The sequence below is a fragment of the Molossus molossus genome, unplaced genomic scaffold, assembly GCF_014108415.1.
Source record: "Molossus molossus isolate mMolMol1 unplaced genomic scaffold, mMolMol1.p scaffold_m16_p_2, whole genome shotgun sequence".
In the NCBI taxonomy this organism is placed as follows: Eukaryota; Metazoa; Chordata; class Mammalia; order Chiroptera; family Molossidae; genus Molossus; species Molossus molossus.
The window spans coordinates 72,443,450-72,470,750 of record NW_023425355.1 but is presented as its reverse complement, the minus strand read 5'-3'; the positions used below and the strand labels follow the sequence as shown (position 1 = coordinate 72,470,750).

The following is a 27,301-nucleotide window of genomic DNA, read 5'->3' as shown; positions in this document are numbered from 1 at the left end:
CCCACCGCTCTGAAGGTAGCAGGATGGAAATTTTGGATTCACCACACTCAGGTAAAGAAAGCACACCCTGAGCAAATACCTGAACAATTGGCCTTACAGTGGACCGAAGATCCCCTGAAGATAAAGCTCTCCAGAGTTTCCTCCTAGTCTCTTTCCTGACTCTGATCACTGGTAAAGCGCCTACCCAATTTAAATGCACTCAAGGGCAGCCACTGCTATGAAGGTACAGGCCCCTGCTTGACCTCGGAGTCCTACAAGGACAGGGGACATGCTTTATCATTGGCAACTATGACCTAAGCTCTTCCCCTTATGCAGACTCATGTGGGGACACTACTACCCTAACCCCATTAAGCCTCTCATCACAAGAGACTTGGGTCCCAACTGCACCCCCCGGGACTTGGTTTGCTTGCGCCTCAGGACTGACTCCCTGTGTCTTTTCCGTTGGAACCAAAGACTTATGTATTTTTGCTAACATTATTCCACAAGTTTATTTCTTCTCTGTTTGGCCTTAGGAGAAACCTGTTGCTTTTATGCTAACCAATCTGGTATTATTAGAGAAAGCATAAAATTAGTTAGACAGTGACTAGATGAACGAGAACAGGCTTTATCCACCTCTAAAAATTGGTATGAGAACCTCTTTAATTGGTCCCCATGGTTCACTACTCTTATCACTAGCCTTTCGAGCCCCTTACTCCTCCTCCTATTAATATTAACTTGTGGCCCAATCCTAATTAATCGCTTAATGCACTTTTTTAGAGAAAAAGTACAGGCTGTTAAGTTCATGGTTCTTAGCACTCCCTATCAGAGGCTAGCCACAATGGAAGAAATTGAAGACACTTTAGAATCAAAGATTTGATTTAACCCTAAGACCAGTGGGGAATGTAAAGGACAAACACATGACCTTGCCCCCTGGATTTTAAGGGAATGGCAAGAACTATCTGCTAATAGATAACCACTGCATTGTATGGATAACCATTGCTTTGTGTACACAGAAACTGATTGTTCCCTCAGGCATAACAGCTAACTGCAAATATTTGCTTCTGTATGTGCTTGCTTGCTCGCATACCCTTAATCCAAACTCCTTAACAGGGGCTAAGACAACTATATAAGCAACCCACCCCCTGAGCTCGGGGCTGCTCTCTCTTCTGTGTAGGATGGGACAGTCTCCACAGGGCTAATAAAGGTCTCTTAATTTGAACCCAGTTCGGAGTCTGAGTCTAGTCTGTCTCATTGGTCTACAACACAAGTCCAGGAAGTACAGAGAGTCCCAAACAAGATAAAACCAAAGAGGCTCACACCAAGACACATCATAATTAAAATGCAAAAGGTTAGCCCTGGCCAGTGTGGCTCAGTTGGTTGAGCATCATCCTGTGCACCAGGTTGATTCCCAGTCAGGGCATATATGTAGGTTGCAGGTTTGCTCCCCAGTCAGGGTGCATACGGGATGATGAACATGTCCTTAGGTGAGGGTTAAAAATAAATTGGTTGTTAGAGAATAGTAATGGGGTTATAAAGTACAGCATAGGGAATATGGCCAATAATATTCTAGTAACTATGTATAGTGCCAGATGGGTACAAGATTTGTCAGGATGATCACTTAGTACTTGATATAATGTCTAATCACTGGGTGTACACCTGAAACTAATATTGTATATCAACTATAATCGAAAAATTTTAAAAATGACTTAAATAAAAATAAAATAGAATTAAGGCTGTAAAAGTGTGAGGCGACAGGAGTGAGGAGTAACAGAAACATGGTGGGGATGTACCTAAGAAAGACCACATGAATGTATGAGTGTTGAAAGAAAAAATGTATGAGGGGGACAATAGGGAATGTTGAAGGGAAAAGGATAGAGATGATGTTGAGAGGGAGAGGAAGGAGCACAGAGGGAGAAGGAAGAAAGATGAAGAGGAGCTAAGAAAGAGAGGAATATCCAATAGGGAGGGTAGAGAGAGAAGAGCAAAGAGGAAGAAGGAGAGCTCAGGAGGGAGCCTGAGAAGGAGCTGAGAGGGTGGTGAAAAAGCAACCAAGGCTCTCTTCACCATGTCAGGACACACACACACACACAAAAATGGCTGTGTGTAAGGTAGGAAGAGGGCTCTCACCACAACCTAACCATGCTGGCACCCTGATCTACCCACCCCCACCCACTATCATTCCTGTAGTCCATTATCTTGCTCTACTTTTTCTATAGCATTTATTGCTATCTACCATATTATAGAATTCACTTTGAAATATATTGTACCCACACAAATTTAACTCCATAAAACTAGATATCCTTGTCAGCTTTGTTCACTGATATATTCTACACACTTGGAACAGTGACTGGTATCTAGTTAAAGCTCTACAAATATTTGTCAAATTATTCAATCTCAGTCTTTTTCTCCTTTCTTCCTAGTATTTATTCATATGTAGCTCAATATTTACCACACAGTTTATCCTTTCTGCCAATGGGAAACGGAGAGACCAAGATAAAGGAAGAGGGCAGGGCCTAGGGGATGGGTGAAGCCTAGAGGGAAAAGGGAAAGGAAGTAGGGAGCTGAGAGTGAGGGGAAGGGGAGTAGCAGAGACCGAAGGGAAAGAGCTTATACTCATAGAAAAAGAGAAAAGGGGGAACTGTGAAGGAGGAGGAGGAGCTTAGAGGGAGTTGGAGGAACCTAGAGGAAGGGAAAGGGGCCTAAAGCCAGGGAAAGAGGATCAGAGAAAAAGAGCGATCAGGGTCCGCCAAGTGAGAGGCTACGAGTTTGAGACCCTGAGACATACCTACAGAGAAGGCTCTGGCACCCCATTTCGAGTCAAAGAGTCTCCGACTCAGGTCTTCCCGGTGTGCCAGTCGCCCCTGCCTGAAACCCTCCCCTCACATCTCCATTCTTTCTTCTTATCCTCACCTTGGTCTGCCTCGAAATAGTTGACTGGAGCCAACCCGGGGAGGTATAATGTGGGGCAGCGGGCGGTCTGAAGCCCCTGGAACAGCCCCAGCAGCCACCTCAGTCCAGGAAGGGGTGGGCAGAGGTTGGAAACCACCAGTACTCATTTTAGGAGCTGGCTTAGCGCTCAGGACACACTTCATGAGCGAGATCGAACCAGTGGCGGGGAGAAGCGGAAATAACAAGGAAGAACGGTGGACAGGGAAGAGCCGAGTCGACTGGTAGGAACAAAACTCCCCGGAAGGCCACTTATTCTGTTGACACACTGGCTTGGAACCCGGTTTCTAGGTGCCTGGCTGGGTTTGTATGTACTCACAGTACTTGTGCGTGTGGGTCCGTGCCGCACTTTCTACCCCGACCGCCTCGGCCAGCCCCTCCCCCACCCCGCCGACCCGAGCTAGGCACTTTCCTGGGGTTTAGGGGGTGCTTCACCCACTGCCTTCAGTGCTGTAACGCAGAGCTGGGGGGTGCGGAGATGGAGGGGAGGCTGTGTTATAGGTCTCAACATTTCAGCATCCCAGGGTGTTCCGTCCTCCCGAATTTGCCTTTCTCAGCCCTAAATTAGTAGGATTACCGCCCCCGCCATCTTTATTTCTTGCTGGGGCGGGGGGAATGGCCGTGAGGCGAGGAGGGAGAAGAGGGGGAATTCCAGAGCCTTGAGGCCCAGTTTGGTGGCTGTTAGGTGCTTGAAATGCAGCTAGTCCGAAATTAATGTTCTGTAAATGTCAAATGCACACTGGTTTCAAAGACTCTGCACAGTAAAAAGAATGCAAAAACTTCTCCATTTTTTATATTGACTACATGTTGAAATAATAATATTTGGGTTTATTAAGTTAAAACATTAAAATCCATTTCAGCAGTTGCTTTTTATTTTTCAACTGTGGCTACTAGAACATTTAAAATTACTTTTGTAGCCCTGGCCAGTTTGGCTCAGCTGTTGGAGCGTCAACCTGCAGACCAGAGAGTCCTGGGTTCAGTTCCCGCTAGGGGCACTTACAAAAAATAAGTAATTAAAATTACTTTTGTGGCTCGTGTTATATTTCTATTGGCTAGTGGAGGTCTGAGCAAGAAGTAAGGAAGGGGATAAGACTAAAGAAGAGCCCGGGAGAAAGGGAGTTTCTCTTAGATTTGGCAAGTAAGTTTATCTTAGGGGCAAGGATCTTATTTTACAATCTTTGTTAGAATCCTTGTCGCCCCTACCTTCTGCTCCTTGTGCTGTCCTATAATGCAAAGTGCTTGTATTAGGACCTAGAGCGTATTGTCGGTATTGTAGGACAAAGACAGCAGAAGAGCTTATTTTTCTACCTGTGTCTCAGAACTTTAGAGAACAAGAGGTCATTTGTTTATGCTGAGACTTGTGCCCCTTCCTTAGTGCCTATCTGCCCAAGTTCCCTCCTTCCAAGAGGTCTGAGTTCCGATGATTGTCAGGTTCTGATTCAAGAAAGGACAAAGCCATTTGCAGAAGCCTGTATATATGTAGCAAGTGAAGGCTTGGACTAGAGAGGTTGGAAAAGTAAGAAAAATGAAAGGAGAAAATGTACGAACAATCAGAATTAGGGGACTTGTGAGAGTGAAAAGACTGAAATTTACCTAAAGAACTGAAGAAACCCATGTAAAGATTTGGAGAACAGGAAAAGGGAGCTAGGAAGCATGAGAATGATCACGGTTGGAGGTAACCAGAGCTTGAAAACTCTTGTGTTTCACCACTGCATTACCACAGCTTTCTGGTCTGCTTAGGATGAAAAAGTTTATATGTTAAAATAAATAGGGTGCTCTGCCAGCCTCTTAGGCCTGGGCCCAGGCATCTAGTGGTTGCACTAGGATGGGACAGGTCAGGACTGCTGTGGGACTGGGCAGCCTGAGGAGCAGGAGGACTCTCATCAAGTGAGGGGACCATGGAATGTTGGCACTTCTTGGGGCAGTTGTGCCACCCAGGCCACTTACAGGATGCCAGCACTACCCCTCTGAAGACACAATAGAGAGATGAGAAAGAGGAAAGAGCAGTAGTCAGCATGTTCATGATCCTTTTGGCCTTCATCATCATTCATCCTCTATAATCCCAATGTTGCCCAGCAGGACCTTATCTGTTGATATCAAAAAGTGAAGCATCACCAAATGGTACATTCCCTTTTCAACAACAAAACACAGTCCTGATGTCACCAATTTGTGATTGTCACCAGCTCCAGCCACCTGTTGGGCCGAGAGGTCAAGGTGGCCCTAGGCGTTTGTCTTTTGACTTCCTACTACCCTCTACAAGATGCAGAAGTCCCAGGGCAGCCTTGTGCATATCCTCTGACAGGCAGGTCTAGATTTCCTCAACACCAAGGCCTCCCCTCCCCCATGCACCAATTTGAAGACCTCTTCCTGAGTAAGGCCTACCTGCCACCTCTGGCCAGCCCTGTACACTTTCTCATGTTGTATGCAAATAGGGACAATTCTATTTTTTCTTTTCCAATTTGTATGCCTTTTGTTTCTTTTTTCTTGCCTTGTTGCACTGGCTATAATTTCCAATATGATGTTAAATAGAAGTGGTGAGAGTGGACACTCTTGCCTTTTTCTCCATCTTAGAGGGAAACCATTCAGTCTTTCACCATTAAGTATGATATTAGCTATAGGCTTTGTACAACTGCCCTTTATCAGGTTAAGAAAGTACCCTTCCCTACCTAGAGTGCTGAAAGTTTTTTCTTTTATCATGACCGGATATTGAATTTTATTATATGATACATTACATTGATTTTCAAATATTAAATTAGCCTTATGTTTCCAAATAAATCCTACTTGTTTGATTGGTTGATGAGTAATAAAAGCAACAACAACATAAATGGGACTACATTGTGGTGTGGAATGCAAAACTTTCAAGGCTTTTATTCATTTATTTTTCTTTTTTGATTTTAGGGAGAGAGAGATAGAAACATTAGTGAAAGAGAACATCAATTGGCCACCTCCTGCATGCCCTGCACTGGGGATTTAGTCCACAACCTGGGCTTGTGCCCTGACCCCTGACTGCAAATCAAATTGGTGACCTCTTGGTGTATGGATCCAAGCTCAACCACCTAGCAATACCAGCAGGGCAAAATGTGCAAGGCTTTTATTTATTTATTTATTTATTTATTTATTTATTTATTTATTACCTTATCTTTACTATTGAAGGTATTACAGATGTTCCTCCTTTTTCCCCTGTTGACCCCCTCCTCCCCGCTCCCACCCTGCTCCTGCCTTTCCCCACACTGTTGTCTGTGTCCATTGGTTATGCATATATGCATATACATTCTTTGGTTTATTTCTTCCCACCCCCCTTCACCTTTTTCACCCATTCCCCAAACCCCCTCTCATCTGGCAACCAACAAAATATTCTCTGTATCAATGAGTCTATTTCTGTTCTGCTTGTTCATTTTGTTTGTATATTCAATTGTTGATAGATATGTATTTATTGCCATTTTATTGTTCATATTTTTAATCTTCTTTTTCTTCAAGAAGACCCTTCAGCATTTCATATAATACTGGTTTGGTGGTGATGAACTGCTTTAGCTTTTTCTTGTCTGGGAAACTCTTGATTTTTCCATCAATTCTAAATGATAGCTTTGCATATTTGTTGAATATAATGAACATAACAGTCTGAGGAATAGGGTAGACCCAGAAACATGGAAGTAGGGTACAGACTGACAACCCTCAGAAGAGGGGGTGGTGGGGGGAGGGAAGAGATAAACCACAGAACTTATATTCATGTATGCATAACCAATGGACATGAACAACAAAGCCGGGGACGGGGCAGGGGGGATGGGGAGGAGGGTGTCAATGGGGTAAACAGGGAGAAATATCTGTAACAAAAATAAAATTAATAAATAAATAAAAATTTAAAAATAAATAAATAAATGATAGCTTTGCAGTATAGAGTAATCTTGGTTGTAGGTTCTTGTTTTTCATCACTCTCCATATTTCTTGCCACTTCCTTCTGGCCTGCAAAGTTTCTTTTGAGAAATCAACTGACAGTCTTATGGGGGCTCCCTTGTAGGTGACTAATTACTTTTCTCTTGCTGCTTTTAAGATTCTCTCTTTGTGTCCTGGCTGGTTTGGCTCAGCAGTTAGATCATCGGCCTGTGGTCTACAGGGTTCCCACTAAAGGCATGTAACTTGGTGACAGTTTGTCCCCGGCCCTGGTTGGGTCGTGAGGGTGGCGACCACTCCATGTGTCCGTTTCACGTCAATGTTTCTCTCTCTCTCTTCCCCTCTCTCCCTCCCGCTCTATCTGAACAAAGAATGGAAAAATGTCCTCCAGTGAGGATAAAATAAATAAATAAATAAATAAATAAAAGATTATTTCTTTGTCTTGAACCTTTTGCATTTTGATAATTATATGTCCTGGTGTGGGCCTCTTGGGATTCATCTTGTTTGGGACCCTCTGTGCTTCCTGCACTTGTATGTCTGTTTCCTTCACCAAGTTAGTGAAGTTTTCTGTCATTATTGTTTCAAATAAATTTTCAATTTCTTGCTCTCTCTTCTCCTTTTGGCACACCATTGATTCAAATGTTGGTATGCTTGAAGTTGTCCCAGAGGCTCCTTACACTATCCTCATTTTTTTAATATTCTTTTTTCGTTTTGCTGTTCTGATTGTGTGTTTTTTGCTTCCTTATATTCCAAATCGATGGTTTGCTTCTTGGCTTTACTTACTCTACTATTGAATCTCTGTAAATTATTCTTTATTTCAATTAGTGTCTTCTTCATTTCTAACTGTGCATCCTTCATTTCTGACTGCTCCTTTTTTTATGCTCTTGAGGCCCTCACTACATTCTTTGAGTATCCTTATAAGCAGTGTTTTGAACTCTGCATCTGTTAGATTGCTTATCTTTATTTCAATCAGTGCTTTTCCTGCAGTTTTGTTCTGTTCTTTCATTTGGGACATTTTTCTTTGTCTCCTCTTTTTGACTGCCTCCCTGTGTTTGTTTGTATGTGTCAGGTAGAGTTGCTATGTCCCCTAGGCTTATGAGGGTGGCCTGTTATAGTAGATATCCTGTAGGTCCAGTGGCACAGCCTCCCTGGTCACCCACTGGGCCCTTGAGGTGCACCCCTCATATGGACTTTACACCCTTCTGTTGTAATTGAGTCTTGATTGTTGTTGGCATATCAATGTGAGGGTTTTACTCAGGCTGATCAGGTGTAAGGACAGGCTGTGCCCACTATCCCCCAACCTCTAATTACCTTGGCTGATTAGTTTTGCAGGGGCCCACCACATACAGCAAGACTTACTTCAGCAGGGCTCTGGTACCCACTGAGTTCATTCCTTGAGTGTGTCACTTGTGGAGGTGGTTGGATGGTGGTTCTTCAACATGGTCTGAAGATGTCCACTGGGTGTGCTGGCTCTAGGGCAAGGTCATCCACTGCCTGTGTTCTACGCAGGGCCACCAGGAATAAGCTACAAAGTGGTCTGCAAATGGCTGCTTCTTGTGCTGGGCTTGGAGGTACTCTGGCAAAGCCAAGTTGTGAATGAAGGCTGGCTGCTCCTAGTACTGGGCCTGGGGCCACTTAGTGAGAGGTATGGGGCTCACTGAGGCCAGATGCTGCCTTTTTGAGAGCATTTAGGAAAATCTGAAACAGGAGCCAAGACCGGCCATTCCTATGGTAAAGCCACTGGGAACAGCTTGGGTGGGCCTGAAAGCTGGGTGGGGCAGGGCCTCAGGGAATCACCAGGGCAGAGCAAACAGTGTGAGCCAGTTTGTTGGATTCCTAGATGTGGCTCCTGTTCGGCTGCCCATGGGGGAAAGGCTCACCAAAGGAGCAACGGCCTCCACCAGCATGTCTGTCAGGGAGAAAGCTGACTCTCCAACTCTCACCTTGATGCTAAACACCTCAGTTCTTCCCTGTCTGTCTCTGGTGCCTTTCAAGTTGTTTCCCATGTGCTGGAGCCCAGAGGGAGTGAGTCCAAGTAAGTTCCAATGCGGGCCCTTTAAGAGGAACTGCCTGGGGTTCCAGCAGCCTCAGCCTCAGTTCCTGCTGGTTTTTACAGCCAGAAGTTATGAGGACTTCTCTTCCTGGCACTGGAACCCTGAGCTGGTGACCTGGTGTGGTATGGGGACCCCTTGCTCCTCAGGGAGGACCTTTGCAGCTGAGGAGGTCCTCCTGATTTTATCCACCACACATGGGTGTGGGACCAGCCCATCCATGCCTCCGCCCCTCCTACCAGTCTTGATGTGGCTTCTTCTTTAATTTTGTTGTAGGACTTCCATTCAGCTTGATTTTAGGCGGATTTGAATGATGGTTGTTCTGTAGTTTAGTTGTAATTTTGATGTAGTTGTGGGAGGACGCGATACCAGGTTTACCTATGCCACCATCTTGACTGGAAGTTCAATTTGCAAGGCTTTTAAAAGGTAAAATTCAAATAAATTAATTTCTTAATGTAGACTATGCACCAAACTTCAGGGAGATATGGGTTCTCCATCCTGTGCCATTAGGGGTATTTGGTGGAAAAGTGAAGAACACTTTATTCATTTTATTGGCTTACTTGTCTCTCTCCCTCTGTTGAAAGTAAACTTCCTGAGCACAGGATCCATTTCTTCCTTATCTTCACACCCCCAGTACAAATTTGGGCACTTAACAAGAGCATAGTATGATTCAGACAAATAAAAAGATGGGTAAATAAATACCACATAACATACACTGTTATAGGCATTTTTATATATTTTACCTCATTTAGAAATCAAAACAAGATATGATCAAAAGATGAGAGTAAGTGTAGATAACAAGAATAACACTCCATTTATTTATGTACCAGTAGAGTTGGCAAAGTTTTTGCCCATCCATGATTTCACGTGATCCTCCTAATGATCATGTGCAGTAGACAAGGTAGTTTTTTATGTAAGATTACAGAGGCCAGGAGAAGTTAATTTGCTTGCCTAAGATCACACAGCTAATCGATGAGGAAGTTGAGGCTAGGAAGCAGGTCCCTGATATCAAATATGGTTTTCAAATATTAAAAGGATGTGAAAAAAATGTTTGGTAATCAAAAATAAACTCATTTATAGTTGTTAAATTTCCAACTATATCAACTATGAATATTTCAGGGTAAAAACAAGTAAACTATTGAGTGAAGCATATGAATCTCAGGTTGAGAGCTACCTTTGACAATAGTGCATGGAGAAAAATTTGTGATATGCAGTGTCACTGGAACAATTTTGTAAAAGGAAAGAAACACAAAGAATGGCACTACACAAAAGTTAGTGCTTTGGGCCACGTTAAAGAAAATGTATGCAACAGACTAATGTAGCCCGGCTGGTGTGGCTCAGTGGTTGAGCATCAACCCATGCATCAAGAGGTCACCAGTTTGATTTCCAGTCAGGGCACATGCCCAGGTTGTGGACCTGATCCCCAGTGTGGGGCATGCAGGAGGCGACCAATCAATGTTCTCTCTCATTGATGGTTCTATCCCTCTCTCCCTCTCTCTTCCTCTCTCTCTAAAAACCAATAAAGAATAAATAAAAATAAAACAGACTAATGTAACTATTAGGTTATTTATTTATTTATTTATTTATTATCCTCACCTGAGGATGTTTTTCATTGATTTTTAGAGAGAGGAAAGGAGAGAGAGAGAGAAACATCAGTGTGAGAGATAAACACTGATAGGTTGCCTCCCATACTCGCCCCAATAGGGGATCAAACCTGCAACCCAGGTATGTGCCCTGAGCAGGAATCAAACCTGCAACCTTTTAGTGTATGGGAGGATGCACCAACCAACTAAGCCACCCAGCCAGGGCTTTATTTTTATTATTATTATTGTTGTTGTTGTTTTAATCCTCACCCAAAGATATGTTTTTGTTCTTTTAATCCTCACCCAAAGATATGTTTTTATTGATTTTTCTTTTTAGAGAGAAAAGAAGGGGGGGAGGGAGAGAAACACTGATGTGAGAGAGAAACATTGATTGGTTCCCCAGGCCCCACAGCCCCATCCCACACTAGCCCCAACCCTGGGGATTGAATCGGCAGCCTAGGTATGTGCCCTAGCAGGGAATTGATCTCAAAACTATTTTTGGTATACAGAACAACACTCCAATCAACTGAGCCATCCTGCCAGGGCACTACTAGGTTTTTAATAGTTAATATTTTCCCACAATTCTAAACAAGCTTTACGTCACTTCAGTGGGTACATACCAAAATTAAGTAGTGGAACAAAGGAATACTGTGATCCAGTGTAATCATGTCTATTTAAGCCATATTTCTAAATCAGTATATTTGAACATCAAAAATGCAACTCATGTGTCTTGGTGAGCCAGTGTGTCATCTCCAGGGACCACATCATACCTTTCACAGTGTGCCAACAGGGTCAGATTAGCTTATCCCTGGTGTTTTCTACCTTGACTCACTTTTTTCCCCCCAGTTCCCCAAAATCTAAATATGTTTCTCTCAAATAAATATTGCAGACTTAATTGCATCACACTCTTCTTTTAATACCTTCACTGGACAGTTCAATGCAATATGAGGTCTTGGATTGGATCCTGGTACAGAAAAAGGACTTTAGTGGGGAAAAAATGGTGAAATTCAAAAAAGCCTATAGTTTAGTCAATAGCGTACCATTGTTGATTTCTTAGTTTGACCATTCATTATACCATGGTTATGTGAGATATTAATATTAAATGAAACTCAGTAAAGCGTATACCAGACCTCTCTGTACTATTTTTGAATGCTTGTGTAAATCTAAAATTATCTCAAAATAAAAATTTTTTTTAAATCTACACATGCACCTCTCCAGCATCAAACTTCAACAAGGGGAAGCAGGGAAGAACAGGAGCTCCACTCCCACAATCACTACACCCTCTGATCCTGCTTCAATGAACTACTTTCATTTACACTAAGAAGTCATTCTCTCTAGACTCTGAACAAATTGATTTGTGCTGTTCCTTGGTTAGTAATGCTCTGCTGACTCTGTCATCCTTTTTTTTTTTACCTTTTGCTTGGCTAAAATATTGCTTGTCTATTTCAGCCCTTAAAGTGAATGTTACTTTTCCCAGCAGATCTCCCTAGACAGCCCTCCACTTCATACATATACCACCCCCCACAAACACACTGAGTTAGATTAAGTTCCCCTTATATATGCTCCCACTGAACCCTATGTATACCTCTGATTTGTCCCTTTCATACTGTACTAGAATCCTATCTGCCTCCCCTAATACTCAATTGTTAAATCTAGATCTTCTATCTATACCTACCACTTTCATATAGCAAAGCAGCCATTCAAATAGCATAATTTTACACATTTAAACACTTTGAGAGTTAAGTTTTTCATCTGAATAATTATTCCTGTAATTTATATACTCTGTGATGTTATGAGAGTGAAGACTTTTAGTTTTTCCCTTGGTACTGTAGAGTTTCTGATTGAGAATCATATTTCTGCAACAGTATCAACTTGTTATCAAAAGGGTACACATATACCCCTGAATTGCATGGAAAAATTGCAAAATGATCCCATATAACAATAAGTCTAGTTAACATCCATCACCACACCACACATAGTTACAAATATTTTTTTCTGGTGATGAAAATTTTTAAGACTTACTCTCTTAGCAACTTTTACATATACAATACAGTATTATTAACTATAGTCACCATGCTGTACATTACATCCCCAGGACTTATTTTACAGCTGGAAATTTGTACTTTTTTAACCCCCTTCATCCATTTCACCCACTCTCCACTTCTGGCAACCACCAGTTTGTTCTCTATAATCCATGAACTCCATTTATTTTGTTGTATTTGGAGGGATATTTTTTTGCATGGATATATTTGTTTTTTAGATTCCATATATAATTGAGATCATACAGCATTTGTCTTTCTTTGTCTGACTTATTTCACTTTGTATAATGCCTTCAAGGTTTATTCATGTTGTCCCAAATGGCAAGATTTCACGTTTTCTTTATTCATTCATCCATCCATGGACATTTAGTTTGCTTCCATATCATGGCTATTGTATATAATGCTGCAATGAACATAGGGGTGCAAATGTCTTTTCTAATGGTTTTGTTTTCTTTGGATAAAGAATTGCTGGATCACATGTTAGTTCTATTTTTAATTTTTTGATGAGCATTCATATTGTTTTCCATAGTGGCTGGACCAGTTTACATTGCTGCCAACAAGAGTGCACAAGGGTTCTCGTTTCTCCACATCTTTACCAGCACTTGTTATCTCTCGTCATTTTTATAATTGCCATTCTAATAGGTGTGAGATCATATGTCATTGTGGTTTTGATTTGAATTTCCCTGATGATTCGTGATACTGAGCCCCTTTTCATGTATGCATAGGCAATATGTATGTCTTCCTTTTATACATTATGTTATACTATGTGATATATGGAATGATTCTACACATCATATTATACTACACGCTGTATAGAATGAAGTACGTTATTTTAGCAGGTGCATTACAGATATTACATACTATGAGTATATCATAATTTATTTTGCATTCTTCTATTAATAGTCATTTAAGTTGTTTCCATTTTTTTCCCAGTCACTAACAATTCTATGAAACCCTGCCTATATTCATACTACCCTGGGCAAATAAGGTAACAAGAAAGGTATGCTCATTTAACTTTATTGTGAATCCAGATTCCCTGGAGAGCTTGTCAAAACTCAGATTGCTACCCTTTTCTCCATCTGAGTTTGTTACTCTATAGGTATGGAAGTGGGGGGCTGCAAATTTCCATTTCTAGCAAGTTCCCAGGCAGAGCCTATTCTGGGGAACTAACTACATTTTAGGAACCACAGTCCTATGTAGCAGAAGGAAAGGAAGATAGGATGAGTAAATATGTATGTTTGGTAACCAGAAGATTAGGAAGTTCCTATCTAATGGCTTCTATTTTCTCTATTAAATAAGAATTGGGGTCAAGTATTGGAATGTGGGAGCAAGAGGGAAGTGGTACCAGGGTCGGAGGTTAGAGAACAGTGGATATATTATGTGTGTGTGTATCTATATCTATATCTATATCGATATAGATATATAGATATATATATTGGAAGGTTGGAGAGAGAATTGACCAAAGGGTATGAAGTCAAATTACTGGGCAATATTGAGGTCTCATTTGAGATTTGTGGTCTCATTTCAGATCTATAATACACTTATTCTGCCCAATTGTATGACTTTTCCCAGTAGACATGGAGAAAATAAATTATTAGTTTCACCCAAGACTAAGGTTTTATCTCCCTAGTGTCTCAAAAAGACATCCAGTACCTCATGCCAGAAACCTGGCTTCATCATTGATTCCGCCCTCACTCTCCATATCCCACCCATTATCAATATGATAGCTAACACTTAATGTAACACTTACTATGCTCTAGAAATGTTATAAATGTATTGTGTTTTATATATTAACACATTTAATTCTGACACTTTCTATAAGTACTATTATTACCTTCATTTTGTAAATGTGGAGGCACAGAGAAATCATGGATTTTTTCCCCAAATTCACACAGCTAGGAAGTGGCAGAGCTGTGCTTCAAACGAGGCATTTCAGCACAAGGTTCCAGTTTATGGCCTATTCTGTGTTGTTTCAACTTTCTGTCTTTCTGATCTATACACACTTTTCCATTTCCACAATCATCTATACAACCCTAGTCCAAACCATGTCATATCTCACTTAGAATACTGCCTTAAAACTTCTAAGTAGTCTTATATCTTTCATGCTTGCCACTTTATAACTCATTCTCCACCTTGCTACTAATGTGCTTTCAAAAATACAAATTAGCTCAAGTTTTCTCCTGAATTAAAGCCCTTCAGTGGTTTCCCATTGTTCTTAGCATAAACCCCCCCCCCCCCCAAATCCTATCCATGACTTATAAGGTCTTGGATGATCTGACAGCTTCTAAACCTTACAACTACATAGATCACTTGTTATTATTTTCCCTAAATCATCAAATTCTTTTTTCAGCAGAGCCTTTGCACATGTTGTTGCTATTATCTAGAATGTCCATCATGCAGTTCTTTCCATGAGTTCTTACTTCTCATTCTTTTCTTTTAATCTTTATTGTTGAATGTAAAATGTATTACAGATGTTCCACATTTTTCTCCCATTGACCCTCTCCTCCCCACTCCCGCCCCCCTCCCGCCTTTTTCCACACTATTGTCTGTGTCCATTGGTTATGCATATGTTCTTTGGTTTATTTCTTCCCACCCCCCTTCCAACCCCTTTCCCTTTGAGGTTTGTCAGTCTAGCAATGAATTTGTACCTCTTACTCTCTTCACCTTTTTCACCCATTCCCCCAGCCCCCCTCCCATCTGGCAACCAACAAAATGTTCTCTGTATCTATGAGAATGTTTCTGTTCTACCTGTTCATTTTGTTTGTAGATTCCATTGTTGATAGATATGTATTCATTGTCATTTTGTTTGTTCATATATTTTATCTTTTTCTTCAAAAAGACCCTTCATCATTTCATATAATAATGGTTTGGTGGTGATGAACTCCTTTAATTTTTTCTTGTCTGGGAAAGTCTTTATATGGCCATCGATTCTAAATGACAGCTTTGCAGGATAGAGTAATCTTGGTTGTAGGTTCTTGCTTTTCATCACTGAATATTTCTTGCCACTCCCTTCTGGCCTGCAAAGTTTCTTTTGAGAAATCAGCTGACAGCCTTATGGGAACTCCCTTGTAAGTAACTAGCTGCCTTTCTCTTGCTGCTTTTAAGATTCTCTGTCTTGAACCTTTTGCATTTTGATGATGATGTGTCTTGGTGTGGGCCTCTTGGGGTTCATCTTGTTTAGAACTCTCTGTGCTTCCTGGACTTGTATGTCTGTTTCTTTCACCAAGTTAGGAAAGTTTTCTGCCATTATTGTTTCAAACAGGTTTTCGATTTCTTTTTTTTTTTTTTTATCATCCTTACTTGAGGACATTTTTCCATTTTTTGTTCAGGTAGAGTGGGAGGGAGAGAGAGGAAGAGAGAGAGAGAAACATCGATGTGAAAGGGACACATCGAGTGGTCGCCACCCGCACAATCAACCAGGGCCGGGGACAAACTGCAACCGAGGTACGTGCCCTTAGCGGGAACTGAACCCGGGTCTCTCCGGACCGCAGGCCGATGCTCTAACCGCTGAGCCAAACCGGCCAGGGCTGGTTTTCGATTTCTTGTTCTCGCTCTTCTCCTTCTGGCACCCCCAAGATGAGAACGTTGGCACGGTAGAAATTGTCCCAGAGGCTCCTTACACTATCCTCATTTTTTTTGGATTCTTTTTTCTTTTTGCTGTTCTGATTGAGCGTTTTTTGCTTCCTTATATTCCAAATCGATGGTTTGCTTCTTGGCTTTCCTACTCTACTATTGAATCTGTGTAAACTATTCTTTATTTTAGTTAGTGCCTCCTTTATTTCTGACTGGTCCTTTTTTATGCTCTTGCGGCCCTCACTAAGTTCACTAAGGTTCTCACTAAGTTCATTAAGCATCCTTATAAGCAGTATTTTGAACTCAGCTTCTGTTAGGTTGCTTATCTCTATTTTTTTTTTTTAATCCTCACCCGAGGACATTTTTCTATCTTTTGTACAGATAGAGTGGGAGTGAGAGAGAGGAAGAGAGAGAGAGAGAAACATCAACGTGAAAGGGACACATCGAGTGGCTGCCACCCGCACGACCAACCAGGGCTGGGGACAAACTGCAACCGAAGTATGTGCCCTTAGCGGGAACCGAACCCAGGTCTCTCCGGACCGCAGGTCGACGCTCTAACGGCTGAGCCAAACTGGCCAGGGCTGCTTATCTCTATTTCACTTAGTTCTTTTCCTGGGGTTTTGTTCTGTTCCTTTATTTGAGACCTGTTTCTTTGTCTCCTCATTTTGGCTGCCTCCCTGTGTTTGTTTCAGTGTATTACTTAACAAGCGGTATGGGGCTACCTGAGACCAGATGCTGCTCGATTGAAAGAATTTAGGAAAAACCTGAAGCAGGATCCAAGACAGGCCAATCCTATGGAGAAGCAAGTGGCAAAAGCTTGGGTGGGCCTGATAGTTGGGTGGGGCGGGGCAGGGCCTCAGGGAGTCACCAGGGCGGAGCTGCCAGTGTGATCCAGGTTGCTGGAGTCCCAGATGTGGCTTCTGTCTGCCGCCCCAGGGAAGGGCTCACCAAAGGAACAAAGGCCTCTGACAGCACGTTTGTCCTGGAGAAAGCCCCCTCTCCAGCCCTCGCTCCAGTGCCAAACAGCTCAGTTCTTCCCTATATGTCTCTGGTGCCCCTCAAGCTGCCTCCCCTCCAAGCTTAGAGGGAGAGAGTCCAATAAGTTTGTGCGCGGACCCTTTAAGGAGCTGCCTGAGTATCCAGCCGCCTCAGCTTCCCTGAGCCTTAGTTCCCACTGGTTTTTCCAGCCAGAAGTTATGGGGAATTCTCTTCCTGGCACTGGAACCCTGAGCGGGGCACCTGGTGTGGGACGGGGACCCCTCAGTCCTCAGGAAGGACCTTCCCAGCTGAGGTGTCCTCCTGATTTTTATCTGCCACACGTGGGTGTGGGACCAGCCCACCGCGCCGCCCCTCCCGCCTCCGCCCCTCTTACCAGTCTGGATGTGGCTGCTGCTGTAATTCCGTAGTTGTAGGACTTCCATTCAGCTTGATTTCAGGTGGTTTTGAATGATGGTTGTTCTGTAGTTTAGTTGTAACTTTGATGTGGTTGTGGGAGGGCACGATACCGCGTTTACTTACACCGCCATCTTGACCAGAAGTTCTCTCATTCTTTATTATTATTATTTTACTTATTGTTTACACTATTACAGATGTCCCCCATTTTCTCCCTTCCTTTGCCCACCTCCACCCAGTCCCAGCCCCCTCCCCTGGCCTTCACCACACTATTGTCCTTATCCATGGGCTATGTATTCTTTGGCTGATTTCTTCATCTTCTCTTACTTCTCATTCTTGAACTCTCAGCTTCCATGTTACTAGCTCAGAGAGATCTTCTGTGACTACCGTTAAATAGGTTTCCTCTAATTGCATAAACATATATGTTTGTTATTTTCTTCCTTTTTTTTTTTTCCAGGATGGCAGCCATTAGCCACATTGACTGTTTGACTTTATTACAATTAAACAATGCTAAAAATCACCTTATTCTGTTGCATGAGCCACATCTCAAGTGCCCAGTGTCCACCTGTTCCTGGTGGCTCCTGTATCAGTGAAAACACAGAACCCATCGATAGTCACAGAAAGTTCCACTGCACAGCACTGATAAAGACCTTCCTCCAGGAGAATATCAATGCATAGAAACGTGCCCACAACATTAGGGGCTCCTAGTCCCCCACCCCTACCCCTCTGGAACCTGACGCTTCGGGTTCAGAACCATCACTGAAACCCCTCAGCACTGTTTCTCCCCTCAGCACTGGGGCTGGATAACTGAGGCCAGGTCGCTCTCTGTGTGGGGTTGTCCTGGGCACTGTGAGTTGATGAGCAATATTCCTGGCCCCCACCCACTCTAAGCCAGGAGCACTCCCAGTGTGACAATCATAAAGACATCACCCAATGACCCCTGGGTTGACAACAACTGTTCTGAACAGAAACAACATAACTTTGTGGGTAGGAGGGATCTGAGAGGAAGTGGACAAGTCTCCAGAGCTTGAAGATCTTCAAAGGCCTGGCAGGGGCTTGGGGGGAGGAGGTGGGTCAGAGGTCTCAGGTTGGGCTTGAGATGGTCTAACAGCAGAGGACAATCTAAAAGAACTGAGGCAGACCCCTCAGAGATGAAGGGACTAGGAGGACTGGAGGGGGGCTCCTTAATGAGAAAAGTAGTTGTTTTTTTTGGGGGGGGTTCAAATTAAGAGAGCTTTATTAGCCGCGCGGCGACTGTCCCATCCTACGCAGAGGAGAGAGCAGCCAGAAAATTAGGTTTTGATTTGGGGGCACCAGGGGTACCAGAGGCACCAGGCTAGAAGAGAAACTAGAGGCCAGAAAGTTCTGAAATAACAGATGCAGCTATAGGGCTAGGAAGAGACAAGGGAATTTAAGATGACTTGGGCACTGGGGTCAGAACCACCACAGGCAGGTGAAGCAGGAGTGAGTAACAAGAAGTTGTGTAGTATCTAGGCCCAGGGGTCAGAGATGATACAGAAATCCTAGAGAGAGGGAGCAAGTGGAGTTCCAGGAAGCTGGGGGTGAGGAAGGTGAGCTGAGGGTGTCTGTACCAAAGGAGAGGTCAAGATATGGGGTCCAAGGGATCCTCAGGAACCTAAAGGAATGGAGACTAAACTAGGGAAAGGAGAGTCTAGCTAAAGAACGGTGAGGAATTCAGCTCATGAGCTGGAACCAGTGAGAGCCTAGGACCTGGAGGGAAATGGGCCCTGACATGGGGCCAAGCTTTGGTTGGCAGTCTGTGCTCTGGAGTCCTGAGAGGAGCAGAATGCGAAGGCTGCACAGAGCACCGAGGGGGTGTGGAGACCAGGGGCCAGTTGGAATACCACGTTGGGCAGCTCCTGGCAGACCTGGAGATGAGGGGCTCATTTCCAAATCAACCAGGCCAGAGGTGGAAGCTCTGGGTCCAGAGCATGACCCAGTGATGATGGGCACCAGGGTGGTGTCCAGGGGAGGGAGCCTGTGCAACGCAACTCTGGCCCAGCTGGTAATTGGAGGTGACCCAGGGGCCTAGGAGCAAGGGGTGCTTGGCCTGAGAGTCTGAGGGTTCTGAGACAGGTAGCCCTTGTCAGGGACTGGAAGATGTGGGAGCCAGCTCCAGGTGGGGTTGGGGGGTGGTTCCTAGGGCACTGAGAAGAGAGCTGGGGGACCTAGTGGAGGTCTAGGTATCCAGGCTCTGACTTGCCTGGGTCTAGTTAAGGGTCTGGCAGCTGGATAGGCTGGAGCGGAGGGTCCTAGAATCCAGGGAGCAAAGACCCGGCTGACGGAAGAGGGCACCTCGGCTTGGAGGCTGAGGACGCCAGCTGGGCCAGAAGCCAACCGGTGGGATGAAGGAGAGGCTGAGAGAGGCGGGGACCCAGGGAAGGTCCAGAAGGGAGGTCAGGGTCCACACACCATAGCGCTGCCCCTACAGGTCGTACTGCTGCATCCACTAGGCGGTGAACTCGTGCCGCATGGGCAGTGAGCAGCAGCAGCGCCACCCTTAACAACATGGTGGCGGGCAGGAAGATGGTGAAGCCGAGCGGCAGGCGGGACGCCTTCAGCATGTTCTCCAGCACCTCGCCCACTTCCTCCAGCATCCTGGCTGGTGGGGGAGCCGCGCAGGAACGGGAACAGGACAGTGGAGGGGACGGTAGGGACGGCGCGGACAGTAAGGACAGCAGCGGCTCCCGCAGATTCACCTCAACTTGGGTAGCCACCGGGGTCCTCTTGTTATTTTCTATTACAACTTGTTTTCTTCATAGCAGTTTTCATTATTTTTAAATTTTGTTTTATTATTTTCTTACACAGACTTTCACTGGAATGTCAGCTTCACGAGGACAGGGACCAAGTCCATTTTATTCAACCAATATACAACAGTCTCTACCATAGTGGCTAATACATAATAGGTACCCAATACATATTTGACAAGGCAATGTGTTAATGTATTTGAGGCAGCCAAGTGGTAATGTCAGACAGGAAGTGTGATGATATGCACACTGAGAAGTACAATGGTGAGATTTGACATAGGAGTCATAGGTATATTTAACATAGGGAACACCCTAGTGTAAAGGACAAACACAAGACCTTGCCCCCTGGATTTTAAGGGAATGGCAAGAACTATCTGCTAATAGATAACCACTGCATTGTATAGATAACCATTGCTTTGTGTACACAGAAACTGATTGTTCCCTCAGGCATAACAGCTAACTGCAAATATGTGCTTCTGTATGTGCTTGCTTGCTCGCACACCCTTAATCCAAATTCCTTAACAGGGGCTAAGACAACTATATAAGCAACTCACCCCCTGAGCTCGGGGCTGCTCTCTCCTCTGTGTAGGATGGGACAGTCACCACACGGCTAATAAACTCTCTTAATTTGAACCCAGTTTGGAGTCTGAGTCTGGTCTGTCTCATTGGTCTACAACATTCGGAGGCCCCAGCGAGATAGACAAACAAGGTCCCCCACATTGGCAGGTTGACCTCCTCATACTCCGGGAGACAGGTCCAGCCCAGGAGCGGACAGGTGGTCTGGGGGAAGGCCTCCGAGAAGATGTTCCTCCGCCCCAGATGCCATTCTGCCCTGGGAATTGTCTCCACTCCAAAATCCATCTAGAGAGCATCTGGAAACCCTGGGCCCAGGTTCGGTTTGGCAGACGGGATATCATTCAGGTAAGTCTGTTTCTGAAAACTCTGCAGAGTGAGGGGAAGTAGATCTGCTGGACGCAGCACAGAGATCCTGCCCCAGGGCCATAGTGAGACGTCGCTCTTGGCCCCAGTTTGGTTTGTCTCGTTTTTTTTCTGTCTTATTTGTTTGTCCTTTTGTGTTTTGTGTTGTATGTTTCTGTGCTGTGCCGGCCTATGTTCTTCAGAATGGGTCAAGGACCTTCAGGACCTAGGACCCTCTCTTCAATGTCTCCTTAATAACTTCTCAGACTTTTCCAAGCGCACTTCAGGTTATAGCATCTCAGCAGACCCTGGATTCTTGCGCACTTTGTGCGAATTGGAGTGGCCCACTTTCCGGGTCAATTGGCCCTCCCAGGGCACTTTTGACTTAAGCTCTTTGTTTGCAGTTTGAGGCATCATCTACGGGACTCCCAGACACCCAGACCAAACTTCTTACATCAATGTTTGGATTGACCTAGCTACTGACAAGCCTAATTATATTAAGAAATATTTGTGCCCTAATAGGGAGAAAATTTTAATTGCCCAGCTTCCGCAGAAGCCTCAGAAGCCCTCGGATTCTACTCCCTCCCAAAGGCTTTACCCTGTTCTTTCAGGTCCCCCAGAAGACCCCTTCACTGACCCTGTGGAGCCACCCCCTAATCGGTCTCTGCCACCTGCTGAAGCCCTTCAGCCACTCAGTCCTTCCCATACACGTGGCAGCACCCCTTCTAACCCTCCTCCACAGGCGCCAGACTCCTCGGCTGCCATCCTGCCCCTCCGTCAGGTTGCTTCACCACCAGGTGGAGACCAGACTCGGCCCTTCATGCTTTATGTCCCCTTCTCAACTAGCGATCTGTATAACTGGAAACAACAGAACCCCTCCTTCTCTGATAAACTCCAAGGTTTAATCTCTCTCCTAGAGACAGTCTTCCATACCCATCAGCCCACTTGGGATGACTGTCAGCAATTGTTGCAGGTCTTGTTCACCTCCAAGAAGAGGAACAGGATCCACAGAGGCAGCAAAATCCATCCTTGGGCCAGACAGCCAACCCCTCACAGATCTGGCCCAAATAGAAGCCTACCTCCCAAGTACCCAACCCAATTGGGACCCGAACACTGATCAAGATAATCTCTACTAGTATCGCCGATCTCTACTTCAGGGCCTCTGCGGAGCAGCCAAAAAGCCAACTACTCTGTCTAAGGTAAGCGAGACTGTTCAAACCGCAGGGGAATCTCCAGCGGCCCTTCTTGAACGTCTCATGGAGGCTTATCGCCTCTTTACTCCCCTAGACCCGGAGGCCCCTGAGAATAGACAGGCAATTAATATTGCTTTTGTCACCCCGTCGGCCCCAGACATTAGGAAGAAACTGCAGAAATTAAAGGGTTTTGAAGGAAAGAATCTTAGTGAATTAGTTGAAATAGCTCAGAGAGTATTTAATAACCAGGACGACCCAGAAAGGGTCAGTACAAAAAAAGTCACAAGAGTAATCATAGCGGCTCTTCAAGAGAATCAAAAAGGGCAATGGGGAAATAGGCCTAAAAACATAGGGCCAACCCCACAAAGACCTAGGCAACAATCTCAGCCACTTCTTGACCCTAACCAATGTGCCTACTGCAAAGAATATGGTCATTGGAAAAAGGACTGCCCTAAGAAGGGGGCCCAACAGAAACCTAAGGACCTCATCTGCCAATACCCGATCTCCATAAAAGCCAAACTAGACATATTAATAGACTCAGAGAAGCTGGCATTTTGAAGCCTTAAGCAAGGACCTTCAACTGTTCTGGGAAATGTACCAACATGTCACCCTGCTACAGTATGTAGATGATTTGCTTCTACCAGCCGCTTCTCTTCCTGAATGTGAGGAGGCCTCGAAGGCACTCCTTCTAGAGCTAGAACAGTTAGGGTATGGGGTCTCAGCCAAGAAAGCTCAATTATGCACCACCACCGTGACCTACCTAGGTTATGAACTCAAAGAAGGAAAACGGTCGCGCTCCAATAGCAGGATAGAGGTGGTCATAAAAATCCCTACCCCCTGCCCTGGCCGGATTGGCTCAGCGGTTAGAGCGTTGGCCTGCGGTCCTGAGAGACCTGGGTTCGGTTCCCACTAAGGGCGCGTACCTTGGTTGCAGTTTGTCCCCGGCCCTGGTTGGGTCGTGTGGGTGGCAACCACTCGATGTGTCACTTTCACGTCGATGTTTCTCTCTCTCTCTCTCCCTCCCACTCTATCTGAAAAAAATATCGAAAAATGTCCTCGGGTGAGGATAAAAAAAAAAAAAATCCCTACCCCCACGACCAAGAGACAGGCTCAGGAATTTCTTGGGGCTGTAGGGTACTGCCCCCTCTGGATCCTTAGCTTTGCCAAGATCGCTAAGCATTTCTATACCAGCACAGGGGGAAAGGACAATGCCTTAATCTGGACTGAGATAGAACAACAGGCCTTTGAGAAACTGAAAATGGCCTTAAGGTCTGCACCAGCCCTAGCTCTGCCTGATATCGCTAAACCCTTTTAGCTCTTCGTCTCTGAGACTGGAGGCATTGCCAAAGGAGTCCTAACCCAATCATTAGGGCCCTGGAAGAGACCAGTTGCCTACTTATCTAAGAGTCTAAGAGATTAGATTCGGTAGCCTCTGGCTGGCCCAACTGCCTGCGAGACATAGCAGCTATTGCTATTTTAGTTAAAGAAGCATCCAAGCTAACCCTAGGGCAAGACCTCCAGATTATTGGGGCACACTCTGTTGAGGCTCTCCTCAGGAGCCTTCCAGATCGGTGGATGTCTAATGCCCTGATCTCCCAATACCAGGTAATCCTCTTTGACTCCTCCCGAATCCAGTTGCTGAAGACCTCTGCCCTCAACCCGGCCACCCTGCTACCTGACGATGACCCTCAGGCTCCCCTTCATGATTGCTCAGACATTCTTGAGACTCTAACTAACCTGAGGTCTAACCTAACTGAAAACCCTTTCCCAACTCCAGAGCATGCTCTCTATACAGATGGGAGCAGCTTCATCCGGGAAGGAGTCCAATATGCGGGAGTGGCAGTGGTCACACAAGACAAGGTCATCTGGGCCCAGGCACTAGGGCACGGGACTTCAGCTCAGAGGGCTGAACTAATTGCTCTCACTCAGGCTTTAAGATGGGCAAAAGGCAAGTCAGTAAACATCTACACTGACAGCCACTATGCCTTCACCACAGCCCATGTCCACGGGGCCTTCTACCAAGAAAGGGAACTCCTAACCTCAGGAGGGAAACAGATAAAAAAATAAAGAAGAAATTCTTGCCCTCTTAGAGGCCATTTGGCTACCAACAAAAGTGGCTATTATCCACTGCCAGGGCCACCAGAACTCCGACACCCCTGAAGCTAAGGGGAATGCCTTTGCTGATCAGACAGCCAAGGAGGCTGCCCTAAGACCAGTGGGGCTACTGGAGATCCTTCCAGCCCTTCTAGGGGAAAGCCTCCGCAAGGAGCCCTCCTATACCCAAGAGGAGGAAGAACTTGGACGAAGGCTCAACTGTAACCAGGGGCCTCGAGGCTGGAGGCTTCTCTCCGAAGGGAGGATCCTCTTGCCTGCGGCCCTGGGCTGAGAGCGCTCTCTCAGCTCCATCAGGGCACCCACCTTGGCAAGACTACACTCTCCAGTCTCATAGCCTGGGACTTTTATGTTCTAAACCTCAACAGATGGATAGAATCTGAAATAAGGAGATGCCCTACCTGTGCCCAAGTCAACTCTCACCCTTGGGAAACAACAGACCTCGAGACTCGAGAACGAGGCACAGCTCCTGGTGACCACTTGAAAATTGACTTTACTGAGGCCACCCCTGGCCAATATGGCTATAAATATCTGCTTGTTTTCATAGATACCTACTCTGGCTGGACTGAGGCTTTTCCTACCAAGACTGAAACTGCAACCACGGCAGCCCGGTTACTGCTCTCTGAGATAGTCCCCCGATTTGGCATCCTGCTAGCTCTGGGGTCCAACACTGGCCCAGAATTCATTGCTAAAACCACAAAATTGTTAGCTAAAGCTTTAGGGATTACTTGGAAATTGCATTGTGTCTACAGGCCTCACAGTTCAGGACAGGTAGAAAGAATGAATAGGACATTAAAGGAAATGTTAACTAAGCTCCACCTTGAGACGGGCGATAACTGGGTAAGGCTCCTTCCTTTTGCCCTCCTTCATGTGCGCTGTGCCCCTTATTTTAAGGGTTTCACCCCATTTGAAATCATGTTTGGCCAACCTCCCCCTATTGTACCCCAAATTGGGGACAAGGTCTTAGCCAACCTAGGTAACCATAACTTCCTCAGCTCTTTGCAGGCAATCCAGAGGCTGAGAGAACAGACCTGACAGCCAATCAAGGACACCAGACCCCAACTGGGGACACCCCAGATACCACCACACGACTTCACCCCTGGTGACTGGGTCTGGGTCAAGAAACATCAGCCTGCTTCCCTCAAGCCTCGCTGGACTGGCCTTTTTCCTGTTATCCTGACTATGCCCACTGCTCTGAAAATATCAGGATGGAAATTTGGGATTCACCACACTCGGGTAAAGAAAGCACACCCTGAGCAAATACCTAAACAATGGGCCTTCCAGGGGACCAAAGATCCCCTGAAGATAAAGCTCTCCAGGGTTTCCTCCTAGTCTCTTTCCAGACTCTGATTGCCAGTAAAGCACCTACCCAATTTAGATGCACTCAAGGGCAGCCACTGCTATGAAGGTACAGGCCCCCACCTGACCTCGGAGTCCTACAAGGACAGGGGACATGCTTCATCATTGGCAACTATGACCTAAGCTCTTCCCCTTATGCAGACTCATGTGGGGACACTACTACCCTAACCCCATTAAGCCTCTCATCACAAGAGACTTGGGTCCCAACTGCACCCCCCGGGACTTGGTTTGCTTGCGCCTCAGGACTGACTCCCTGTGTCTTTTCCGTTGGAACCAAAGACTTATGTATTTTTGCTAACATTATTCCACAAGTTTATTTCTTCTCTGTTTGGCCTTAGGAGAAACCTGTTGCTTTTATGCTAACCAATCTGGTATTATTAGAGAAAGCATAAAATTAGTTAGATAGTGACTAGATGAACGAGAACAGGCTCTGTCCACCTCTAAAAATTGGTATGAGAACCTCTTTAATTGGTCCCCATGGTTCACTACTCTTATCATTGGCCTTGCGAGCCCCTTACTCCTCCTCCTATTAATATTAACTTGTGGCCCAATCCTAATTAATCGCTTAATGCATTTTTTTTAGAGAAAAAGTACAGGCTGTTAAGTTCATGGTTCTTAGCACTCCCTGTCAGAGGCTAGCCACAATGGAAGAAATTGAAGACACTTTAGAATCAAAGATTTGATTTAACCCTAACACCAGTGAGGAATGTAAAGGACAAACACATGACCTTGCCCCCTGGATTTTAAGGGAATGGCAAGAACTATCTGCTAATAGATAACCACTGCATTGTATGGATAACCATTGCTTTGTGTACACAGAAACTGATTGTTCCCTCAGGCATAACAGCTAACTGCAAATATGTGCTTCTGTATGTGCTTGCTTGCTCGCATACCCTTAATCCAAATTCCTTAACAGGGGCTAAGACAACTATATAAGCAACCCACCCCCTGAGCTTGGGGCTGCTCTCTCCTCTGTGTAGCATGAGACAGTTGCCACGCGGCTAATAAAGGTCTCTTAATTTGAACCCAGTTCGGAGTCTGAGTCTGGTCTGTCTCATTGGTCTACAACACTAGGAATGTATGACATTTACTTAGGATTGAGGATAGAATGAAAACACAAGAGAGTCTAGCAAAAGGACTGAAAAAAAAAAAACTAATATTTAAAGGTCCACTTGAAAAGAATGAGCTATCAAAGCAGTATGAGAATGAAGAAATGCTTTTATAGTCAAATGAATCAATTTTTTTATTCACGTCATCTGGATTTTGTGTCAGGAAATTCTTTTGACTCTACCTTCAAAATATGTTCAGAATCCGACAACTTCTCACCACTTCCACTGCCATCAACTTAGGGCACTATTACAATAATCTTTTGGTTCACTTCCCTGCTTTCAACCTTGCTGTCTACAGTGTATCCTGGACACAGCAGCCAAAGTGATCCTGTTATGAGGTAAGACTGGTAATGCTATATCTCTGCTAAAGGCCCTCCAGTGGCTCCTGATT

The 27,301-nt window shown here is 44.8% G+C and overlaps 1 long non-coding RNA gene across 1 annotated transcript; it reads left to right on the top strand.

Annotated features, from left to right (window-relative positions):
* On the top strand, nt 1-25,487 carry LOC118636580. The gene is made up of 4 exons (XR_004960667.1): nt 1-51; nt 20,946-21,140; nt 22,111-22,336; nt 25,438-25,487. It is a non-coding gene; the product is annotated as an uncharacterized LOC118636580 (long non-coding RNA).
* Nucleotides 25,488-27,301: the final 1,814 nt, after the last annotated feature.